Source organism: Protopterus annectens, chromosome 3.part1, assembly GCF_019279795.1.
Source record: "Protopterus annectens isolate FY-2018-M chromosome 3.part1, PAN1.0, whole genome shotgun sequence".
NCBI lineage: Eukaryota > Metazoa > Chordata > Ceratodontiformes > Protopteridae > Protopterus > Protopterus annectens.
Window position 1 is genome coordinate 869,669,882 of NC_056732.1, and position 24,059 is coordinate 869,693,940.

Consider the following 24,059-nt stretch of genomic DNA (forward strand, 5'->3'; position numbering starts at 1 on the left):
TTAGTGTGCATACCCCATTCCTGATTTCTGTGCATTAATTGAAATAGTGATGATGAACATCCATATCAAAATGCCTAGAATTTTTATGTTGGATTTATTGTCCACTCCATTATTAATGTGCATTAAATTAAAAAAGCAGATGAGAGTTTATTATCACTGGTTTAAGACGCAGCCTAACTTAGCTCAACCCATTATGCAAACTGCATATGAGATAATAATAAGGATACATACACTAAGGAGATGATAAGGACTGCTATTCTGAAATATTATGTCCTAAAAGCTTATGTCAATAATGGAGTTGCTTTACATTTTATGAAAAATACTTTTATGAAATAAAAATGAATTGCTGCTTACTGCCTGCAGCTTGTCATATCAAACTATTGCTAATTATTACGTTCATATTTTTTCACTGACACTGTTAATCACATCCATTACTGAGTAGATACAAATATAGACCGATAGATACATGCACACTTGAGACAATGGCTTAAATATGTAAAATATGTACCTTAGTTCCCATAGCCTTTATTTATAATATAAAATGGATGAAGCTCAAAACAAAGGATGGAACATTTCATTTTAAAAGATTAAGATAGCGTGGCACATAGTTTACACATGCTCATTTATTATTCGTGTTTTTTTATTTGCTTGCTGAAGCTTGAATACTAATAGTAGACAACCGTGCATCAATAGTCTTTAAAATAGTGCATTTCTCCAAATTTGCTTAAGAAATGAGAAAAAGAAATGCCTGATTTTTTGTACAAACACATTTATGTTTTTCTTATCTATGAGAAACTACTTTGAGAATGAATATATTTAGTAATGGAAATTCCATTACTATAAAACTCTAATGTCATACAAATGTAGATTTATGAAATTACAATCTTATGTATTCAAGATGAAACAGCATGCTTTTCTTTGGAACACCTGTGATATAGTTTATAGTTCAAGGTATACCTGTTTTCAGGCCAGATGCTATGTTAGAACACAAATGTCAAACTAGCAATTTATACCAAATGATTGAATCAAGAATCTAGTGCCATCTGAAATGTTTTCATTGAATCAAAGTCATGTATATGAATTTGGAGTTTATTCCATAAATGAACAATGTTTTAATGAGTGACTTTGAAATATCTTACAGTTGTAGAAGAATCAATGGTAACAATGATTTCTATCTCATAACATTTTTTCAGAATGACTTGACACCGAACCCAGGAGACTCTTTAACTCTTCATTGTATAAACCATTGAACCCCAAGTATAATCTGCCTGTTATAAAGTTGAAGTGAATGGAAAATAAGTCCAAATGTTGAACTTTCTCTGAACAGTTAAGAATATGAACATCACATAGGCTTCCAGTAAATTTTCTTTGTATTCCGTCAAGGTAAATTAAACCACCCTTAGAATAATAGTAAAATATATCATTAAACTCAATAACTGGTCTAACATAAGTCACACATAACCTTATACATAAAGCAGAAGCTCTAGAATGACAGCTACAGAAAATATGAAAACATATGTTTAGAGATTTTTTGATCAGTAATGTGTTTTTTAAAATTCCATTTATATTTAATATAAACAGCAAGAAGTTTAAATCAGGAAATATTTCAATAGCAGTGTTTCCTATTCAAATGTAATTATTGATTTTAAGGGACCCAAGAGGTCATTCAATTGCCCATTACTGTTCAGCTACAATGCCAGCAGCACCTGTTCCTAACTTGGTATCTTCTGTATATTTGGCAATGCATATACTTTTATGTGCAGGTAGAAAGGAAAATACCATGTTGAAAAATGATGGTCAAAAAACAGACTCTTGAGGCACCTCTAAGTGAACAATGGACCAGTGTGAATAATGGCTACCAGTTCTTAGAGTACACTACTTTTTAGAAAGTAATGAGTTAATTTCATTTAACATAAAGGTATTAATACCAAGTTTGTTCATGCACTCTATAATAATTGAGTGTGGTACACCGTTGAATGTTTTGCAGCAATCTAAATATATCACAATTGCACTCATTCTGTTAGCCACAACTCTTTGAGCAAGACCATAAAACTCATTAGGCAGGCGGAAGTAGAACTTTTTTTTTTCTTAATGCCATGTTGATAAATAAATACTTGCAGCATCATGCCTTGAATTATTGTCATGCAAGTTCAAAAGACATCTTTCAAAACATTTGTAGAACATTAAAGGATGGTTGATATCCAATAACCGTGGCAATTTGTATCTTCTTCAGACATGTTTCAGACATGTCACAAAATGTAGCCTCCATATTTTTATTTGTTTCTTTCAGGAAAAAAATTCAAATAAAATGACTATTTTCTCAGTCAAAGTAAACAATATAAAAAATTCACAAATCCATTCATCATGCTAAATACTGCAGTTTGTAACACTTAAGAAAATTGCTGTACCCTGCATTAACAATGTTATAGAAAGGGGAAAAGAAGCACATATTAATGTCATATAGTCAAAGAGTTTACCAAAGTGATTTTCATTAGTGAATTTTGGTTCATGCTACATTTCACCTTGTGCTCCTTCATATTTTGTGTCATACCATATTGCTACATGACATCATCACAGCAGGTTAACATTTGTCACTGACAAATGCATGTTTTACTTGGATTGTCACACATTGCAATTAAGGATGCATGGTTGCCTTCACTGCTTCATAGAAACATTTCAAAATTTGTGTTGCAAACCATTACAACTAATGTGGAACCCCCAGAATTACCACACACACACACACACACACACACACACACACACACACACACACACACACACACACACACACACACACACACACTACTTTTCTTGCACTCCTTTTTTAAATTGTGCTTGTTGATATGTAGAAGGAAATCATTCCTGCTTGTCAGTGATTCAATATAATATATTCAGTTTTCATAACTGCAAACAAAGTCTAGTACTGATCTCAGTATAACACCTATAATATTCTTTTTCTCACCGAATTCATGGTCAGTCATGACATCCCCCAAACTATTTTCAGAGTGGCTAATCTCTACACCCCATCAGAAACAACTTAGTGACAGTCCATACATAAACCTCATATTAGAATAAATTATTTCTTCACAAATGCTCTGCCTGTTACATGCCATCTCAGATTGTTTTTGGTAGCTCTGATCATTTATTGTTTCATGCATTTTATAGACATATATTTTCTCTTGCCTCATTAAAAAATGTTGCAAACTGTTGCCTTCAAGAGATGGGCCTATCTGGAAACAAAGGAGTAATGTATTGCAAAAATGCACACTTCTCCAGTCAACACAATGTTTTTTTTTTAAAGTTTAAAAAAGGTTTGTAGAAACGGAGCAACAGCAGGCAAGACGCTGATGTAATATATCCTTAAAGGTTTATTAAGCACAAATTCCAACAGAAGATAAGCCCTTTCGCTAATCAAGCTTCTTCAGATCCATATACTCTGTGCTTCATAACTCAAAACATTTAAATACAAATTCAAAAATCAAACGACCAATCATGTTCGAATATCAATTAACATTTTAAAAACATACACTTTGTTTCATTTAAAACCGAGGTCAATTCCTCCCTATAAGAATATATAGAAAATGTATATATGTATATAAAATACAGACAAATAAACTCTTTATAAGAAATCTATACATCTGTATATGTATTCATAAAAACATGTCCTTGGAGCAGATGTATAATACATAATAAATAAACTCAAAATATATGATATATATAAAAGACATAAAATAGCAAAAAGGGCACTACATTTAAGTATACCTATTTAATGTGTCAACGCTTTCTTAACTTGGGCTTAATAGAAGCCATCTCATTGAGCCCATTCTCTTCTCAAATCAGGGTGAAAAAAGCACCTATTGGTATCTATATGTGAGCAAAAATTACATTGCCCACATGGTCTAGTATATTCATCATCATGAACAACATGATGATCTCTAGGGTAGCATAAGAATCTCTTCAGGTTCCTTTTGTTCCTATATAAGAAGCGTGGTTGTTCACCAACAATCTTCTTAATATTACCATCTACCTGTAAAATAGACCAATTCTTGCTCATAATGTCTCTAAGTTTCTGGTTATCACTGGTATAAAAAGCTGGAATTTTAACAAAATTAGTAGTATGATGTCTCTCTAAATGATTATTAGGCAATAAGGGCCCAAAATAAGGTGCTGCAGAAGAGAATTCAGTTTATCAGCCAGAGCTGACTGTATGACAATACATCTAGTCTACTTAGCAGTCTGCCAGGTTTGCACCTCCTTTTATGCTGGAAAAATGAATAGAGCTTTTAAGGAGAGGATTTGCGAACATTTATATCACATAAGGAAACATTCAGAGCATAATGCTCTTGCCAAACATGCTACACAGTATGACGTTAGTCATCAGTTTTTGTTCAGAGCTCTTGAGGTAATAACACCTAGTATGCGAGGTGGTGACATTAGAAATCATACTGAGGACAGGGAGAATGATTGGATCATCCAGTTAAGGGCTGATAGGGGGCATGGGCTCAATTGATATTTGAACATGATTGGTCGTTAGATTTTTGAATTTGTATTTAAATGTTTTGAGTTATGAAGCACAGAGTATATGGATCTGAAGAAGCTTGATTAGCAAAAGCGCTTATCTTCTTTTGGAATTTGTGCTTAATAAACCTTTAAGGATATATTACATCAGCGTCTTGCCTGCTGTTGCTCCATTTCTACAAACCTTTCTTAAACTTTATTATTTTTATTAGCAACGGAGCATTTACTGGATTCGTTTGCGTTTTTTCTTTGGCAATGTTTTTTTTTTGTTTTGTTTTTCGTTTTTTTTGGTAGTGTATTTCATTTTTTTCTTTTTTTTCTTCAATTAACAATGAAGAATATCACTCAATAGGCTCATTTAAACTTTGATGCAATTTCAGTTTTGACAGTTGATGTTGATTCACCTCAGGGAGAAAGAAAGAAATCCATATCCCTTTTTTGTATGACCAGGTAGCACTGTTCTTTGTTGACTTTGCTAAGACTGACCTGTGGATTTAATAAAATCCATGTAGGCATAGTGTAAAGCCTACACAGAAGGTACCATGGCCATGTATGTGGAACCCCCACAGTAGAGTTCCATGCATATTACTGAAGGTGTCTTATGGAGGGAGAGCCATGTAACATGGTTATTGAATCAGCGTAGGGAGTGTGTTACTGTGTCCAGAGATAAGGGACACACCACTTGCACTGTCAAAGGGCCGGATATCAATTTTTTTTTATGTGTGTGTTTGTGCTGCGTGGCATGCAGTAATGGACATGCGCAGGGCATATAAAAATAGAAACCAGATACATTTATTTATGAATGCAAAGGGCAAGTTTAAGCATAGCTGAGCGGATCTGCATTGTGAGCAGCGGTGCTCAGCAGTGCTTAAATGTAGTAGTGAGGTATATGTACATGTCCACTTAGCCAAATGGTTAGAATGACAGCCTTATGTGCAGTAGTTGCAGGATCTGAATACACAGACAGATTATTAAGCTTTTATTTTGCAAATACAAATTATGCCAATTAATTTAAATCCTGTTTTGTTGCACTCAGCTAAGCTCTGCTAAGCACAGCTAAGCCCTGCCAAGCACTGGTTAAACAAGGAATGTTTTAGCACTGCTTCGCAATGCTCGTTTAAGCAGTGCTCAGCCCAGCTAAGCTGCTTTGTGCACCACTAAGCATTGCTAAGCATTGCCAGTCTAAGCACTGCTCTGCTGAGCTCAATGGGTTTGTGCAATGCTAAGCACCAGGCTGCATATTTGGAAATTGCCCAATGGCAGTAAAGGGTGGAAAAACATGCTTATTTAAGTACAACAGGTAGGAATACAGCAGAACCAGTTGGAGTTTGAACCTGACAGGAACTATGGCAGGTGTTGGAGAGGGTGTGCACTTCTGGACACAGTGGTGGGGCATGCTGGAGTCCAGGGTCATGGTTGGACTCCTTGTAAAATACCATGAAATCCAGCTGCTGATGGGCAAGTACCAGGGATCCAAGTACAAGTCAGAAGCCTGGGACCAACTTGGCACATGATCTCACCAGTGCTACATGTATCCCCTGCACAGGTGAGCAGGTCCATCATCATTTTGATGATCTGAAGCAACAGAAGAGGGGACTTCAGGACACATGGGTTCAGGATACTAGAGATGGGAATGCCCCCCAAGTTTGTAAGTACTGCTTGCATTGTTTTACCAAAACCTAATCTGTGAACAGGTACGCATAAATGGTGTGCTTCTCTCCCAACAGCTGCAGAGGAGAGAGCTCACAACCTAGAGGCCCATGCAGGGTGCCTGATGAGGTTGCACCATGAGTGTGGTGAGTACAGATGTATCTTGCAATCTATAGTCATGTAAGCAAGAAGGGGTAATGTATTAACTGCCATTAGGTATAGTGAGAATACACCCTAGCATGTAATTTGTCATACACTCTATCAAATTCCACTAGAATGAAGTCCTTCTCAGAAGTATTTCCTGCTATACGCTTAAATTCCCTAATGGGCAATGATTCTATCAAATGGAAACTATGCATGCTTGAAGCATGCAAGAAATTGTTAACCGCTGTAATCTTGTGGAAAGGTTTGTGCTGGATTCTACCATCCAAACCCACATAAAATTCCACATCTAAATAACAAATACTGTCTCCACTGACATTAAAAGTAAAATCCAAACCACATGGATTGGATTTCAAGCTGGACAAAAACTCTTCAAAATACTTGGGGTCCCCTTTGCACAAAAATAAAAGGTCATCAATAAATCTTTTGTATTTGATCACCCTCTTTTGAAAAAAATCTTTGGGATACATAAAAAGATTTTCAAAATACCCCATAAAAATAATGGCATATGAAGGAGCAAAGCAGGCACCCATCGCAGTGCCACTTATCTGTAAATAAAATTTCTTATCAAACTCAAAATAATTATGTGTAAGGCAAAATTCTAATAGCTAGTAATAAAGGAGGTTCGTGGACCTTCGCCCAACAGTTTTTTAACCGCTTCCAGTCCCCAAAAAGTGTCAATACAAGTATACAATGATTTAACATCCACACTCACCCAATAAAAATCCCTCTCCCAGGTGATACCCTTGAAATAATCACAGACTTCCTTAGTATTTTTAACATGTGAGGGTATTCTTGATAAATGTTCCTTCAATACAGAATCTAAGAACATACCAACATTTTGTGTAAACGCCCCTTTCCCCAAACAATCGGATGCCCCGGTGGGTTTCTCATATCCTTATGAATTTTGGCAATGATAAAAAATTTTGCATCTTTTGGGTTCTTGATAAACAATTTCTTAACATCTCCAGAGGTGAAAAAAAACAAACGTTCACCCCTTTCCAATAACTCATATAAGGTTCTATTGAAATCCACCTTAGGGTTTGTTGGTAGACCTGCATAAATATCACCATCTGATAACAAATCTGAAACTATAGAATTGTACCTATCTCTAGTTAAAATAACCCAATTCCCTCCTTTATCAGATTCTGTAAAAACATATCTGTCACTACTTTCCCTTATTTTACATAGGGCTTGCCATTCCATTTTCGAAGGATTATAACATCGTTTCTGCTTTTTAAATATACCATATTTCCTCACTATCTGTTTGCTTAAAGTTTTTTCAAAAATATTAATACTGTTATTCACTTTAGGAGGAAATAAATCGCTAACATAGGGTACGCTGGGAACTTTCAACCTTCCATATCCTGTAAAATATTCAAAATTAGGAGTAGGTGAAAAACCATATTCTAAATCTGAAAAAATGTCTATCATTTCATTTTCATAAATAGACATATTCAATAATGAATGTTCAAAAATAGAAATATCTTTCACTTCATCCCCCTAAGTAACTGGACCCATCCCCTTGTTAGCAAAAAAAACCTTTAGATGTAATTTTCTACAAAAATCTTTAACCTCTAGCAAAATATCAGCCAAAGAGGGAATATGAGTTGGAACGAATTTTGTTCCTTTACCCAACACTTGTTTCATTACATCAGTAACATGAAAATCAGAAAGATTGACAACGCTTAAATCCTCACCTGCAGAAGGAAAGAAACCTTCAGTAGCAGTGGTATCCCCACCACCAACATAAACAGTAAGTCCATTATCATTAGTCCATTGTCCATCAAACAATTTAATTGTTTGTTCCTTTGGCCTGAAAATGCCGACCGCGCCCTTTTCTTTGGGTCGAATTCTCTTTGTTAGACACAATTGTCTCTTTTGAAGCACTATACCCCACAGCGCCTTCTGGAACTAACGTATCAAAAGAAACACTCTTTCTCCTCGATGGACCTGTATCCGCCGATGAACCGGAAGTATCTCTAGGGCCGCGGGATCCGTTTCTGCTGTTTCTTGAAGCAGATCTACCACGCCCCTTCTTAAAGTCAAATTGCCAGGAAAAAAATCTTCCCCATAGCATAATCATTAATGTCCCATACATACTTTTTCTTTTTACATTGTATAACCTCCGTTTCAACTTTAGAAACTCTCAATTTGATATAATTCAAGCTGCATATAAAATCTTCTTCCGAAGATTTTTTTAACAAAAGTTCCTGAAGCTCAACAATATCAGAGCGTATTTTGATAAGCGCTCTTTCATTGCGCTTTATCAGCACCTTCAGCCAATTCAGGGTACACTGCAAGGAAATCTCCTTCCATTCTGCAAACAAATCAGAATCTTCCTCGGAGAACTCATAAGCAGGTAAACGATCTATTCTCAGTCCCCTGGGAGTAATATTGGAACCCACATATTTCTCTAATAATCTTAAATCATAAAACAAAGTCGCTTCTTTCACCATTAATTTTTCAAGCTCCTCAAACTTGGTGGAACAATCATTGCTGCCACATACCCATGGATCATTAGAGGCAAACCTCTTTTCCCTGTCCTTCCAAACAGACTCTATATCCAAAGCATTCGAATTGTGTCTTGGAGTCAAAGATGGTCCTGCTGCTCCGTTACTGGACATAATAATCACCAAAAAACACCACAGACTGCTAAAACAGTTTGTAAACTCCAGAACACAAAACTACACAGCAACGGAAATAACAGCACAGACTAAAACTTATTTTTACTTTAATAAATCTGATTCTGGTACCTCGGCATTCACCTTCAATGGAATGAATTACAACTCAGACATAGTCCTATAAGTACCATCTTGAATTAACATTAATTGAAATCAATTAACAATGAATAAATATTTAATTAACAATCAATATTTGAATTGTAAAGTCACAAATACTGAAAAACCTCTGTTGGACAACCTTATAACATGTAACATAATAATTTTACAATACCAAACACAAAATATTCAGTATCATATTCAAAAAACTCTTATATTTCCAGATTTAAACCATTAGGACAGAGTGTATTATAATTAATAATATATCTTGATTCCATCTCTAATAACCTCTTCAGAAAACTCTTATTTGACCCCCCTCCCCATGAGGTCTGGCTATGACATTAAAAATTAAATCTCTAACTGAACCCCCATGTTCTTTACAAAAATGATTAGCCACCGGACTATCTAATCTTTTCTTGCATGCTTCAAGCATGCATAGTTTCCATTTGATAGAATCATTGCCTATTGGGGAATTTAAGCGTATAGCAGGAAATACGTCTGAGAAGGACTTCATTCTAGTGGAACTTGTTAGAATGCATGCCATTAGGTACATACAGTTTTGATTGTACTGCAATGAATGTGGTCATAGAGCTGTACTGTAATAAATGAGTAATGTCAGGTATAGTTCAATAAAGATGAAAGCATGAAACCGGAGAATGTTAAGGAACTAAAGTTTCTACTGCATTAATTGTGGAATTCCAGCTGTATTGCAACACCTGCATTATATGAACTGTTCTGCAACAAAAGACTGGAAAAATGTACCAATCACTGCATGAAGTCACCCCTAATAAACCTGTGTTGTGCAATATGTGTGAAGTTTGGGCTGTTGTTCATGAACTTGACTATTACATCTGTTGTGAACTGAAAAAAAAAAACAAAGAATACTACTAAGTGACTGAAGGTTAGCTAATAAAGATTGTTCTGCTAAACTGTAGATTTGGAGCTGTACTACAAAATAAATAATGCATTGATGTATTTGTTCTACATTAAGATTTGAAGCAATAATAGAAACACCTAAGGTATATTGTGTATATCAGGATTGTCTTGTGTTAACAAATGTATTTCAGCTATATGAATTGCTGCTCTGAGGTACACTGCTGCAGGCAAGTATGAAACTGTAATAGTTATAGACTGCAAATATACCATTTGCAACTGTATATGGGTCAGGTAGCCAACCCATCACTCCAATATGGTTTGTACACATCACAGATATTCCAACCACTGGGTTTATATAGTGTACACCTGCATTCTATGTATTAATGTACAGTTTACCTACTACCTCTGTCATGCATGAATCTCACGCATGTGTGTTCAACTGTTAGTGCAGTCTTGTATCAACTTCTATTACCTAGTCATATTTCATTAGCAGGTGAGCTCTAGACAAATATCAATCAATCAATATACAGCAGTGGCTCAGTAGCTCCGTTTGATAAATGCTAGGTCTGATGTATATTTTGTCACACAAAGACCAGGGTTCGAGGCCAGTGACATGTACTAGTAAATATTATTGTATCCCTTATGTATTGTTAACAGTTGTTCTCCCCACAGGAATTGCAGGTAAATAAATGGCTGCAGTAGCCCTTAGAATGGGTTAATATGTATTTTCAGAAGTAACAGAGTTATAAGACTTCAGAAAATAAAGGCAACAAGCACAATGCTAATTAAAGTTAATACAATCAATAAAATGTGTAATTTTAGTATGGCTATATGCCTGGCGTGTCTGTGAATGTCTGATGATAGTCTAACACCATACCTGCCAAGGATGGCATGATAGTCGTAAACTCTCTGCACTGTGCATGATACATGTCTCTCAAGTGTCACGCTGTCACAGACTGTGATCACTATTGCCTAATCTATCTGTCACAGATCTATCACGGATATGATTTATGTCAACAGCACAGTCACACTACATCATTCCACAGTACACCTTGGTAGTCCTATCTGTCCCCCTGACATGTAATCGTCCTCTGTAGTTGTGTACCTGTAGATTTTACAGCTTGACCCATATTGTCCCATACGGTTAGCTTGAGAGGTATATAAGTGCTACAGAAGCTATAAGGCACATGTATACATAATGGAAGGGCAAACCTGTAGAGTATATATGAGTACTGTTGCAAACAATATAGCCTATACTGGTATTAATGGATTGTATTTCTGTCTCCCACCACCCCTTATCTGCATCATAATTTATTATTGTTGTACATCAGTTATGGTTTGTTATTAACATATGTTCTTCTCAAAATGTTATGTTTGGCTTTGTGTTTTATTATTGTTATGTATTACAATGTTTGCATACTAACATACCTTGTTGAATTACCTATGTTGTTGGCCTTATGCCATAACTGTTACTGGCATGCTGTTACTATACTGACTGTTATCTCACTTATTGTTGTGTTCCATATACTATGCAATGTTATATTACTAGGTTATTTACAACATTCTTGCATACTGTTATAAGTAACTAAATGTTATGTTCATTATTAATCTATACACGTCCTCAACACCATAGCTCGACTGGGTAGGCCAGTTCCTGGAAATCCACAAACCCTACCTCAGCAGGCTAAGGCACAGAGTCCCAGCATGTCTGGGACCCAAGCTGGTGGTGCCTCCTGCACTAGCTCTGCACCACCTATAGGTGGAACTGCCTCAGGGAACAGGGCCCATCACTCATCGGGACTGGGGGGTTGTCACCCAGGATCAGCTACCGGTGATTGTGTGCAGGATCATGGATAATGGCTATGAGAATCACCTGTACAGGATTGAGAGCAGTCTGGCTACCTGGAGAGGCAAGGTGGCTTCGGCACCCAACACCCAGCATAGCCACTGTTGGGGCAGGGAAGGAGCAGTGTTGACTACCCATGGGTGGGGAGCTCAGTCTCACTGCTGCCATCTGGGGGCACATGGCTCTCTGATTCCTCAACACCCTCCACATACAATGTGTTTAACCCCCTCATGTGTCACACACTGCCCTGTACACTGTCTTGCTTGTCTTGTCTGCCTGCAAATGCAACCTCTCCTACCCAACTTACCTCCCCACACACATATATCCCTTCCTTAACATTCCACTCTCACCTTATTAAAAAAAAAAAAAAAACAGGCACCTGTCCCACAAAAAATATTGCCCCATTCATAGCTTTCTATTATGCTCCCACATGCACTAGTCACCATTAATCATTACAAGAATTAATCAACACAGTTATGTTGCCCTCAGAGGCTTCAAATTCCAAATTCCCTACAACCTGCACAGCTGTTGCTGTGCAAGAAATAGAGAGCTATGGTCCTTTCCTACACCCATCCTCCACATCCCTACCTACCTTTCAGTATGTTTTCCCCCTGCTTGCCCCAATTTAAGTACATTCCTATCACCCCTTTTTCTTTTCTTTTTTTTAAAAATTAGTGAGGGTTTAAGCAGAGATAAGCAGCATGCTGCTTCAATGCGTGTCACACAAACTCGCTTAAAACTGCTTAAAAGTGCCTTAATCACCTTCTGTGCTTTTGACCCTGTTAGGCACATCTCCAAAATAAATATCGCCTGCCAAGTCTCAAACCCAGGCCCCTGTCAACTACAGCATAGTACATTAGCCAACTAGGCCACTCAGCTCTGAAGTAAAATAGGTGTTTCCATAAATATATCCTGATTGCCAATGACACACTACATCTACATATAATGGGAAAATTGTCATTGTACTTGGGACTGTGATGCAGACACCAAATTGATACACAGCCAAATAAATAATGATAGATGTACGTGAGGCCTGGGATAGAAGGTATAGCTGTCAACTGCACAGGCTGTTGCAGAAGTTCCACAGTTGTGCATCCTACTTGAGGCACAGTTTTCACAAAACCTTTCCTGTGCACTAAAGTACTGACAAGTCAGTGCAAATTGAAGTTAGAAAATCATGGTAGACAGCTCAGTGTCACACGTCATACCCATCCGAACACACATGCTAATGCAAATCCTGTGTAACAGATTGTATGCATGTACATATATTTTGCAAATACAGCTGCTCCCATATTGACTCAATATCTCAGTCTGTTAAATTCCAAACATGCTGTACATTTTGCACCCACAGTCCTGGGTTCAAATCCAATGTGTTGCACTTCAATCACATGCATGTGAATACAACAAATAATGACTGAGTCCTGCAATTTTAACCAAAACAGGTTGCTGCTATTGCATTCACTGCTGCCCATGTTTGCATGTTTGCACAACTATGGATAGGCTACCTATATGTCACCTACCACTCTCCAATTGGCACTGTTACATAACATATGCACCTGAAGCACATGCCTCACCTGGACTGTTATGGGTACCCTCACCCTGGCTCTGCTGTAATGACAGGGCTGACACTGCTCCCTCACTGACACATACAGCTTGCTGTCCTCCAATGTGTTCACACTCCCCAGTATGAGTCCTGGGCAAAAAGCAGCAGCTGCAGCCTGCAACATATGCAGCAGTATGTTCAGCTACCTGATACAGACCTACCATACCTCACAACCCCCTAGAACAAGGGATACACACAACACCCAAACATAAAGGGGTGGAGGGGTAAAGGTTAAGTGAGAGGGACATGCGTCACAGTCTGTCCCTACAATTACTGCAGCAGCATGCATATTCTGATGGGTATTATGTATGACACTCATGTGTCTTCCCCCTTACTAACCTCAACCCACATTTTTTAACACTGAACTAACACATAATCAGGATGTCATTTGACATTGGCCAAACATAGCATGCAAAACTGTGGAAATACCATATAAATCCCAACAGTGGACAGTATTTGTACCTACCCTCTGCAATGCTGTAGTCCCCACACCTCAGTAATGTCCATCTCAAAGACTAGGAAAGGGGCCAAAGCCTACATGAAGGCCTTAAATATTGCACTGTTGTGCCATGTCATTAGTTAATGAAAGTACAACCAGCTGTTCTGGATGCAATTAGCAAGTCTTGGACTGGTGCACAGGCAATCACCTTTTATTGAGCATTACCTACAAAAGGCAAGCAGCTGCCAATGGTAAACAAGTCTGTAACTTGCTTTACCAAGACAGACTGCAATTTCTGAATAATTTTTCTTCAGGACTTCTGCACAAAAGGATTGCAGCACTCCACCAGGTATGTAATACAAGCCCCCATATATTGGAAAGCAATTGGGAGGATGCAGTAATAGGGAATATGGATTACAACAGTAGGCCTGTAGTACATCTCTGAGAATGACATGTTGGTGATAGTCTGCTGTCCTACAGCTGTAGGCATGCCTTTCAACTCTGCCTGCTCTGAATTACATCACAGCTGTGGCCCTCTCACTTCCTCCTACAATGGTTAGCTCCTGTACAAATGCCACTAGATTGTGTGTTAGACATAGTGACAGTATGTAATGGTGGACACAAATGGCATATAAAATGATGTACTGTCATTCAGCTCCTCTCAGTCTGTGAATGTCACACAGGAATAGTCCAGACATTGTACCAGTGTCCCTGACTGTCCCTGATGTACTCTGGCTAGTCACTGTTTTGTTGACATTTGTAGCTCATCACTTGACAGCTATGGCTACCATATTTGGCAACCCCGTACAGTGGGACTGCATGTCATAGCCATTAATAGTGGGGAAACACAGGCCCAACCTCAGAGACAGAGTGTACATATTGAACATACAAAGTAAGGGTATGAATACAGCAACAGATATTACTGTAGCATAACTGTTTTCCGAGGGTTCTGGCATGTGACAGCCAGATTCCCCACATTCTAAGAACAGCCATCAATTATTGTCCAACCATTTGCCAGACATCGACATAATTCTAGCAAAGGGACCACATATATCAAGCACATGTACACATTCCACAAACATCTGTGCACTGGAGAAGTAGAATGCCTACAGGGGTGATACCCTACAGCATGTTTGCATTGCTGTCAGTCATTGTGGCATGCGGACGTTGCTGGACTGTCATCATATACTTGTAATAACACACACCTATTTGTCGAACAGTGGCAGTCTGACATGGTATTAGGACATTGCCCATAGGGGACACACCACAGTAGATGGCACTGATGGGAGTGCAGACATACAGCAAGCTCCGTCACAGCACACAGGGACATAACCATTTTTGCTACTATGTTGCTGATAGCCATATACATACTGTGTTGATAGATAGCCACATACATACTGTGTTGATAGACGGCAGGGCATGACATGAGAGGTAGCAGTGGATAGTGCATGCCAGTTTGGATGTGCAGGGTCAGTACACTGTGGAGAGCAATATATGTGGTCCTGTGATGTGTTCCCCTATTCCTGTCTTTCAGAAAGGATGTATAGATGGAGGCACCTGCCGTTTTCAGCTGCAGAAAATTATGTTATCCTGGATGGCCTCAGACTGCATCATGACATTCTACTGTCCAGGACTAGCCAGAATTGTGAGCAACATGCAGCACTGTAGACTGACCTCAGCACAGCAGTCAACCGTGTAGGGCTACAGGACATAAGCTACAAGCAGGTCTTCCAAAGGTTGACAGACATGGTAAATGCTGCATGGCAAAGGGCCGCTGCTTTGGCCAGGGACTGTGCTGACACCAGTGGAGGCCCTGCAGCAGTAGAACCACTCTCAGCTACAGAAGAATTCCTGGTGAACTTGGGATCAACCACCCATTCCCAAGCATCCATTACCCCATATATCATAGACACAGCATCCACAGCAGAGGAGCATCCAGGTAAGACTCCTGTGTTCATCACTGTAATATTGTATCAGTCATTGTGGCAGCCTCTGCATACCAGTACATGGATGTCAGGTCAATCTGCATGGGGCGGTTGTTTGAAATGCACACTTGTGCACACATACTAAGAATGTCAGCAATGCAGGCAGTATCACAGTACCTACAGTACCTGTTGAGATACACACATATAATACTGTAACAATGTCACATTTGGTATTGCTGACAATATCTCTCCCTCACATTTCCATAGGTACATCAGCTGTGGCTGGAGTACATTGTCCTGTACCCAGTGAGTGTGATACATTTTTTGTATGAATAATATATACCCTAAGAGTGTTAAGGGCCATCATTTTGCTGTACAAACAACTGATACACTTAGCCAGAGTATACTACTTGTATGTTCAGTTTTGGAGGGGTTTAACTGAAGTGCATTGAATCAGTAACCACAGTAGAGTATGTGCAGGAGCTGTAACATATTTGCACTTATTTTTGTAAAGGTTTATGCAGTCTGCTATACAGCGGGTAATAGTATGTTCAAGATGGGTGCACTGTGTTTTAGGTATAGGTCTATCACATACACTGACATTTTGCTTATCTCACACGTCTATAGTACTGCCAACATTAGCTGGACATAGCTGCAGTGCATGTGGTTTAATTAGCCAGTGTTGTCTGTCTATCTTGTAGTCTGTTTGTGTGTTGTGGATTTGCATGGGATCAGAAACAAGATGTGGTATGTGCAATGCAGTTGTGACACCTCACCTGTATGTGTTTGTGTGGATTACCATACATAATAGTGCAGGTAGTAAGGTACTTATTTTGTCTTCATCCTCAGAGGTGAATATGGTGGTTGGAGTCTGTCCCCCTCACAACCTATCAGTGTCTCATTGGACTCTGATTATGATCGTGGCCATAGTGAAGTACAGGTGGAGTTGTTGGGGGCTGAATCTGTCCCATGGGTTGACATCCCACTTCTTCCAGTCAGTATGCCCACACATACCCAGTCCCCTGCAGCCACAGACAATGGACAGTCAGAGTATAGCAGCATCAAACAGGAGAGTGTGGCAACAATGGCATCAGTGAGTGTAGATACTAGCCATAGCCAGAAAGCTAGCGAGGTCCCACACAGGCAGATTGACAGGGGTGCTTGAAGGAGGACTGATGCCCATCCACCACCTATCATAGGTGTCACATCATGAGTCATTCGATGCATGTTTCGGTCTGTCATGGAGCCATAGGCACTTTCCAAACACAACACCAGATGGATGCTCAGGATCATGGATGCATCACTGTCTGATGTCTGTGACTCCCTCCACCACATCGGTGACAATGTGCATTGTTTCACTGATGTAGCGGACAGACAGTGGGGTGAGACATTTTGAGTCCTTGACTGCATATTGTCTGTGCTAGAACATGTGGTGGGAGTAGGGCATCAGACATGTAGCCATATGTCAGCAACAACATCCATTGAGAGTCCATGTGGCCATCCACACTCATGCTCCCATAGTAGCAGTACCTCCAGCACTACAGAAGCAAGGGTGCTGTCCACACCATGATATGGCATGCCATGGTTATGTGGACCATGTGGTCCCATGAGGGACATGAGCCTAGCAGACACCAATCACTGTCAGTGACTAGTACCACATCTGACCCTGGGCATGGTGGTACCAGTGCCACTCCTAGCTTGCCAGTTCCCATGTTCATGGCTGGAGATAGTGAACTGTCCATTCTGCCTTGTACGGTCCACAGCTGCCCAACATACCCACGTGTAGGGCTAGCACATGGCTTGTCTGTGTATATGCACACACTCATACATCATCACATGCAGGACACCAACAGACACACATGGCATCTCTCCATGGCCCACCTGACCAGCACCCCTTCCTGATTCCTACACACAACGTGAACTGTTTGACACAGCCTAGGCCTCTGGCATCACCACACCATATCCTGTGCATATGATGATACCTGTGTCACATCCCTGCCATCCATACCATTGATGCAGAGTCATGCAAATATGTGTCTCATGCACAGGGTGACTATAGTACATTACATGACATTTTGTAGTGTGGCTGTGTTATGCCATGACAGGTGCTGTATGTTGGCATGTGTCATGAGTAACCATCAAAGTGTTTTTACCTTTGTTGCATGACGTTAGATTGGTTGTGGTGCTGCAGACTGACAGGTGTCTCTCAGAACTTTGTATGTTTCTGTTGCAGGGGTCTGAGTGGCTACGCTGTGGAGACTTGGTGGCAATACAGCAGCTCAGGATGGCATGGTAGCAATGCAAAAATAATATATCAACAAGGTACAGCTGTATATGTGCATGATTACCTAGGTGCCTATGCGTAGAAAAGTATGTCAGGGGCAATGGGGTGGACAGCATAATCCTGCATCCATACCCCATGAAAAGGCATGTTATCCTTATGTGTCACCTGGGTGTTCTGTACCTACAAATGTAGGTGATGGCAGATAGCATTTTTGCAATGGTAAATGTAGGCTATTTAGGGCCATCAGCTACTCACAGGGCCTTAAAATGTATTACTGCACACACACACATAGGCAAAACAGGCAGACTGCTGCAAGAGGATATAGATACACAAACACACACACACACACACAGTTGCCCTTTTTGAGAATAGAACCCCTACCTATCTAGTAGTATATAGTATAGTTCTATGTACTTATATGCATCATGAAGCTTATATGTTTTGAAAGTGTCTGCCAGTGCTGTTAAGATGGATGACATCAGCAGCCCATGTAAAGAATGCCAATGGCGGGTTGACAGGACCTGAAAATGTATAACCATTGTACACAGATAGGTGAGACAGACACACTGCTGCAAGGGGGTATATTTACACAAACACACAGTCACTCACAGAGTTGCCTTTTTTGAGATTAGAACCCTTACCTATTTAGTAGTTTATACTATAGTACTATGTATGTATTGCATGCATCATAGAGATTACGTTTTCTGAGAGTGTCTGCCGGTGCTCTTAAGGTGGATAACATCAGCAGGCCCTGTAAAGGAGGCCAATGCGGGGGGTTGACAGGGCCGGAAAATGTATAACCACTGCACACAGATAGGCAAGACAGACACACTGCTGCAAGCGGGTATATTTACACACAAACACTCAGACAGTTGCCCTTTGCGAGATTAGAACCCCATACAGATCCAGTAGTATACAGTATAGTACTACATATTTATCACATGCACCACAGAGCTTATGTGCTCTGAGAGTGTCAGCCAGTGCTGTTTAAGTAGATGACATCAGCAGACCCTGTACAAGAGGCCAATGGAGGAGGTGACAGGGCCTAAAAATGTATAACCATTTAACACCATTAGGTGAGATAGACACACTGCTGCAAAGGGGTATATTTACACACACACACACACACACACACACACACACACACTTGCCCTTTTTGAGAGTAGGACCCCCTACCTATCTAGTAGTATATACTATAGTACTACCTAATTATCGCATGCACTCTGGAGCTTAGGTGTTCTGAGAGTTTCTGCCAGTGCTAAGGTGGATAGCATCAGCAGTTGCTGACACAGAGGCTACTGTTGTGGGGGATACTAGTCACAGGGCCATAAAGACTGACCATTGCACAGACATAGGCTTGATAGGCAAGTCTGTACTGGTGTATTGGAAATATGTACATGCACACACAAGGTGGCTGATATGGGATTAGAACCCTTTCCTTCCAACTATCACACACTACAGCTCACAGTGCTAGCTGTACATGCCACCAGTTACATTTGGTGTACAAGTGGCTGCAGCACTACATTACGCTACACTTTTATGGGGATATATATATATATATATATATATATATATATATATATATATATAAACAGACACATATTCATACCTGTTTGTATGCACAGAAATATATCCACATATCAGTTCTTCAGGCAGATGAGGCATCAGACATGGGCCAAAATTAGCTAAGTGCAGGACCATGCCCAGTATGACCATCAGTATCTACAAGGTGACTCCAGGCCAGACCTACCTGTACTCCAATCCAGGATTTTGTGTGCTACAGCCAACTAGCTGCTGCACCTGATTCAAAAGTCCAGCACTACCCTGATATTATGTCCAAGGGATTCCTGGCTGTGTGCTGCATATAATATCTGAGTCATACCTATGGTGTGTACAGGCTGTAACAGACTGTACAGGGTTTTGCATCATATGTCTGGTACATTTTACATAGCATTTTGATTTTCTGGTACATCAGTGGCAAATCATTATAGATTGATGTTAGGAACTCATGACAGACAGCAGCTTTACTGACTCCATACACAGCAGGGAACCCATGCTGCTGGACAACCTGTTATTCTTTGCACTTTCTACATTTGTGTGGCCACTAGTTAATCCTTCTTCTTATATGTGGGCCTTTGTCCCACTTCTGTTCATGGGTTTTCCAAATTTCCTACTCTAAGTAGTTGTAGGTATGCTCTGACTTGGGTACGTGATGTAACACCACACAGAGGATTACAGACTTCACACCTCTGACTGTACATGTTTTCCAGTATGTCCAGCATTCTGCCCCATATGTCTGTTCTGCTTCTCAGACAGTTGTGTTTTTTGGTAATGTACTACCACATGGTCCCCACTGACTTCTTGTAGGTACTGACACAGCTACATGATAGCCTTTACATCCTGCTGCTACTCTGACTTGTTACAACCTGCTGGCATGCCAGCCACCTTCTAGGTTACTCAGAGCATGTGTAATGTCCATAGCTGTGACCCCTTGTCCCTCCATTTTCCTTGGAATTGTCCACCTTTCTTACAGTAACAAATAGTGATATATTGACAGTTTGTGGGACTCCTACCATACGGGTACCTCACATGCAAAATTGTAGGTGCAGCTAGCTTTAAACCATGAATACCATCAACCATGCTAATGTACTTAACCATTAAGGCACACCAGCCACCAGAAAGTGAAGTTTAATTCCTGACCCGATCAACAGCAGACAGACATATACTTTGAACCCTGCATATTGAGAAAATAGAACATGTCACCAGGTTATTTGAGACAGCCCTGGTATTGTGTAGCTTGCTGCTATAATCTTGCAAACATGCTGTTACTGCAGTTGTGTGAGAACATGATTGTGTTGGGGGTAGGGGACTCTAGCACTGACAGTCATGCTTCTGTCCTATGACCCTGCTGTTTGGCATTTCCCTTGCATACTGCAGTGAGTTTTGCGGCCATGTGGCCTAATGCATATTATGGGGCAGCCAGTATAGGACAAAAGGTTCCTGTTGTCCCACATAGCTATTAGTTCTCTGCAGGTAGCCCGGTAGCCTACTCTACTCCCTTGCATACATGCAGCAGGTCCATACATATGCTGCCATAGTCTAATACCCCATACACCTGTTGCACAGAAGAGTGACTTACCTTGTGAATGCAGCAGTTGAGATAGTGCTTCAGAGATGACTCTGTCTGATGCACGCAGTACACAGCCAATACATGGTAAGGTACAGGTTGTGTGGTGTGGCTGGCATCCTTTTTACTATGTATGTGAGTTGGAGTGAGGTGTCAGTCCCTAGGACCCTAGGTTGTCAGTGCATGTGCCGCATGTTGTCTCTTGGTCAAGGCCAGGGCATACTCAGCATGCCTACATCTGCTTACATGGATAGGCTAAGGGAGGGTCCTCCTCCAAGTCTGGCTGTGGGTGTGGGTGTGGGGACCTTGGCACTGGTGGGGGGCTGTGTGTCCCTTCCCTGTGATGATCTTGCCACAGCTGTTTCCACAGGATCATATTGTGTAGCATACCACATCATGTGAACATCTATGCACATGTGGCTGGAAAGTACAGCAGGGCTCCTCCAGATATATTGAGGCAGTGGAACTGTGACTTGAGCAGCCCAAACACACACTCTATGATGTTCCTAGTTTGTGCATGTGCTTCATTATGGCATTATTTCGTAGGTGCGTGTGCATTTCTGATGTGTGTCATCATCCACGGTTCCAGTGTGTAGCCAGCATCCCGCTGTAGATGGCCATATGGGATGTCCCCCTGGCAAACATCTGGTACAGCTGTGGATGCATGCCAGATATGGGAGTCATGATAACTGCCAGGGCTGCCAGCACACACACTCTTGATAATGCCCTGGGCATTCCACACGACCTGGCAGTTGGAGTGATATCCCTTGGGGTTGACATAGACTCTACCCTCTTCACTGGCTGGTTCTTTGATGTGTACATGAGTGCAGTCTATGGCACCCAGTACCTCAGGGTAGTGTGCTACATGGTGAAAGAGATGCGTACTGATGCCCTCTCCTCAGGGGTGTGGCATAAATAAATGTGCTCACTGGCATGTGTTTGCATGGCAGCCAGGAACTGGTGGAGTATACTGAATGCAGATGCATGTAAAAACTCCATCATTTCCCTAGTTGGTCTTTGAAACATACCTGTAGCTAGTAATCTAAGGGCTACACATACTTTTGTTTTCACTGGGATGTGTTCCCCTCTGTTGACTCTGCGTCTGAGTTCAAGGCGGCAAGGCTCGGTGAGTTCTTGTAGTATGCTCCTGTCCACTCTGTAGCACTCTACAATCTCCAGCTCCTGTAGCTCCTGAAAGGTTACTCTGGGCCTGAACACTCTTCTCTTTCTCAGTTCGGGCCTTGTTGTCAGCATCAGCATCAGCATTGCCCTCAGCCTCTAGCACATACAGATGTAGCAGAACAGCAGCATCTCCTAGCATTCGCCAATTAAAATTCCCAAGTCTGTACTCCAATGGTGCAGAGTATGGACGAAAAATCAGATTGTAGAGTTTATGCATAGAGGTTGGCTAACTATGATGCATTTCACTTGCCAGGTATATCAATGAGGGGTTAGAATGGCCAGTGTCACTGGAAGAGGGCTTATCAGTAATTGAGACATGATTGGGTTTTCCAGGCTATTTCCTTTTTTTTACTAATTTTTTTTTTTAAATACCTTCCCAGCTAAGCACTTCTGCACAGCAAGCAAACCTGCGGCAATGGTGTAAACACTGCTCAGCAGTCTGGACACACCCCCATGCATAGCATAAACCAGCTAAAACACATGCCATGCAGATAATCAAAGTTTAGCAGCACTAGACACACACCCTTGCTTAGCTGATTGGTGCACTGCGCAAACGGGCGCTGCTGAGCTCCAATCTGCTTAAACATATTGTGACACACCCGCTTTTGATGTCAGCTAGCTGTTCTGCAGACCACAACATGGTTCTGGGGCTACATGGGTTTTATCTGCGGACACAGCGGATGATTTGTGCTATTCCATAACGCTAGCTCAGTTGCATACAGTTCCTTGTACATAACCTGGATACTTCACTATTCCAGGGCCTGCCTCCTTAGCAACCACATATATCTACCATTGTACATACTGCATGCAGGGCCCTGTAATGCATTATTCTGACTTATGTCATATTTTTATTTTTTAAGACTTCTAATATTTTTTACTTTTTTGCATAACGGCATGTTTGCGTGCAGCTGCGTGCCAAGCAAATGTAATATGGGTATTAAGAAAACATTTATTTTATATTATTTTTAATTAGTTTTTGGACTCACAGGGCATAGTTTTGCATATATATGTCCCTACTATGACATTTCTGACCTTCTAATTGGGCTGTTACAGCCCCTGTTCAGTTCTTTTATTTCTGTACACAGAAAGTTTCCATGTACACTTCTAAAACCAACACGGGTCTTGCACGAATATCTATCTGCTTTCAGGATCACAAAACAACCTAATGTGCATGCAATTCACCTGTTTATGAGGTGATTTGCATGCCACAGACACTTTCATGTCTGCACGCTCATGCACACCCCTCTGCTCTGTTTACTGGATCACACGGCTGCTTAATTCCATGTTAGCTCTGTGCCCCTCTGCCTACATGAAAAATCACTCCGTGTAGGCTTTATTGAATTCCTCCTGAATTTATACAACTACTGCCACAAATCTTCTGGAATGTCACATGTTATATTGGAAAGTAAGATTGGATGAACATATCTGCTTAGAATTTAGACCTCTGCTTATGTTGCATGTAATTCAAGTCCATCATCATCATTCACAAAATATACAGTTATTTTTTTTTTAGTTTTTACTTTTTTATTAGAATGGAGTATGTTGCTTGGTATTCAAAAACATTACCTCAGTAGTGTTACTGCCACTGAAATGTAGCTGACTAGCTATGCAGCATTACTACACCATACCAGTGCAGTAATGCTGCACAGCTAAGTAGCAATTCACAG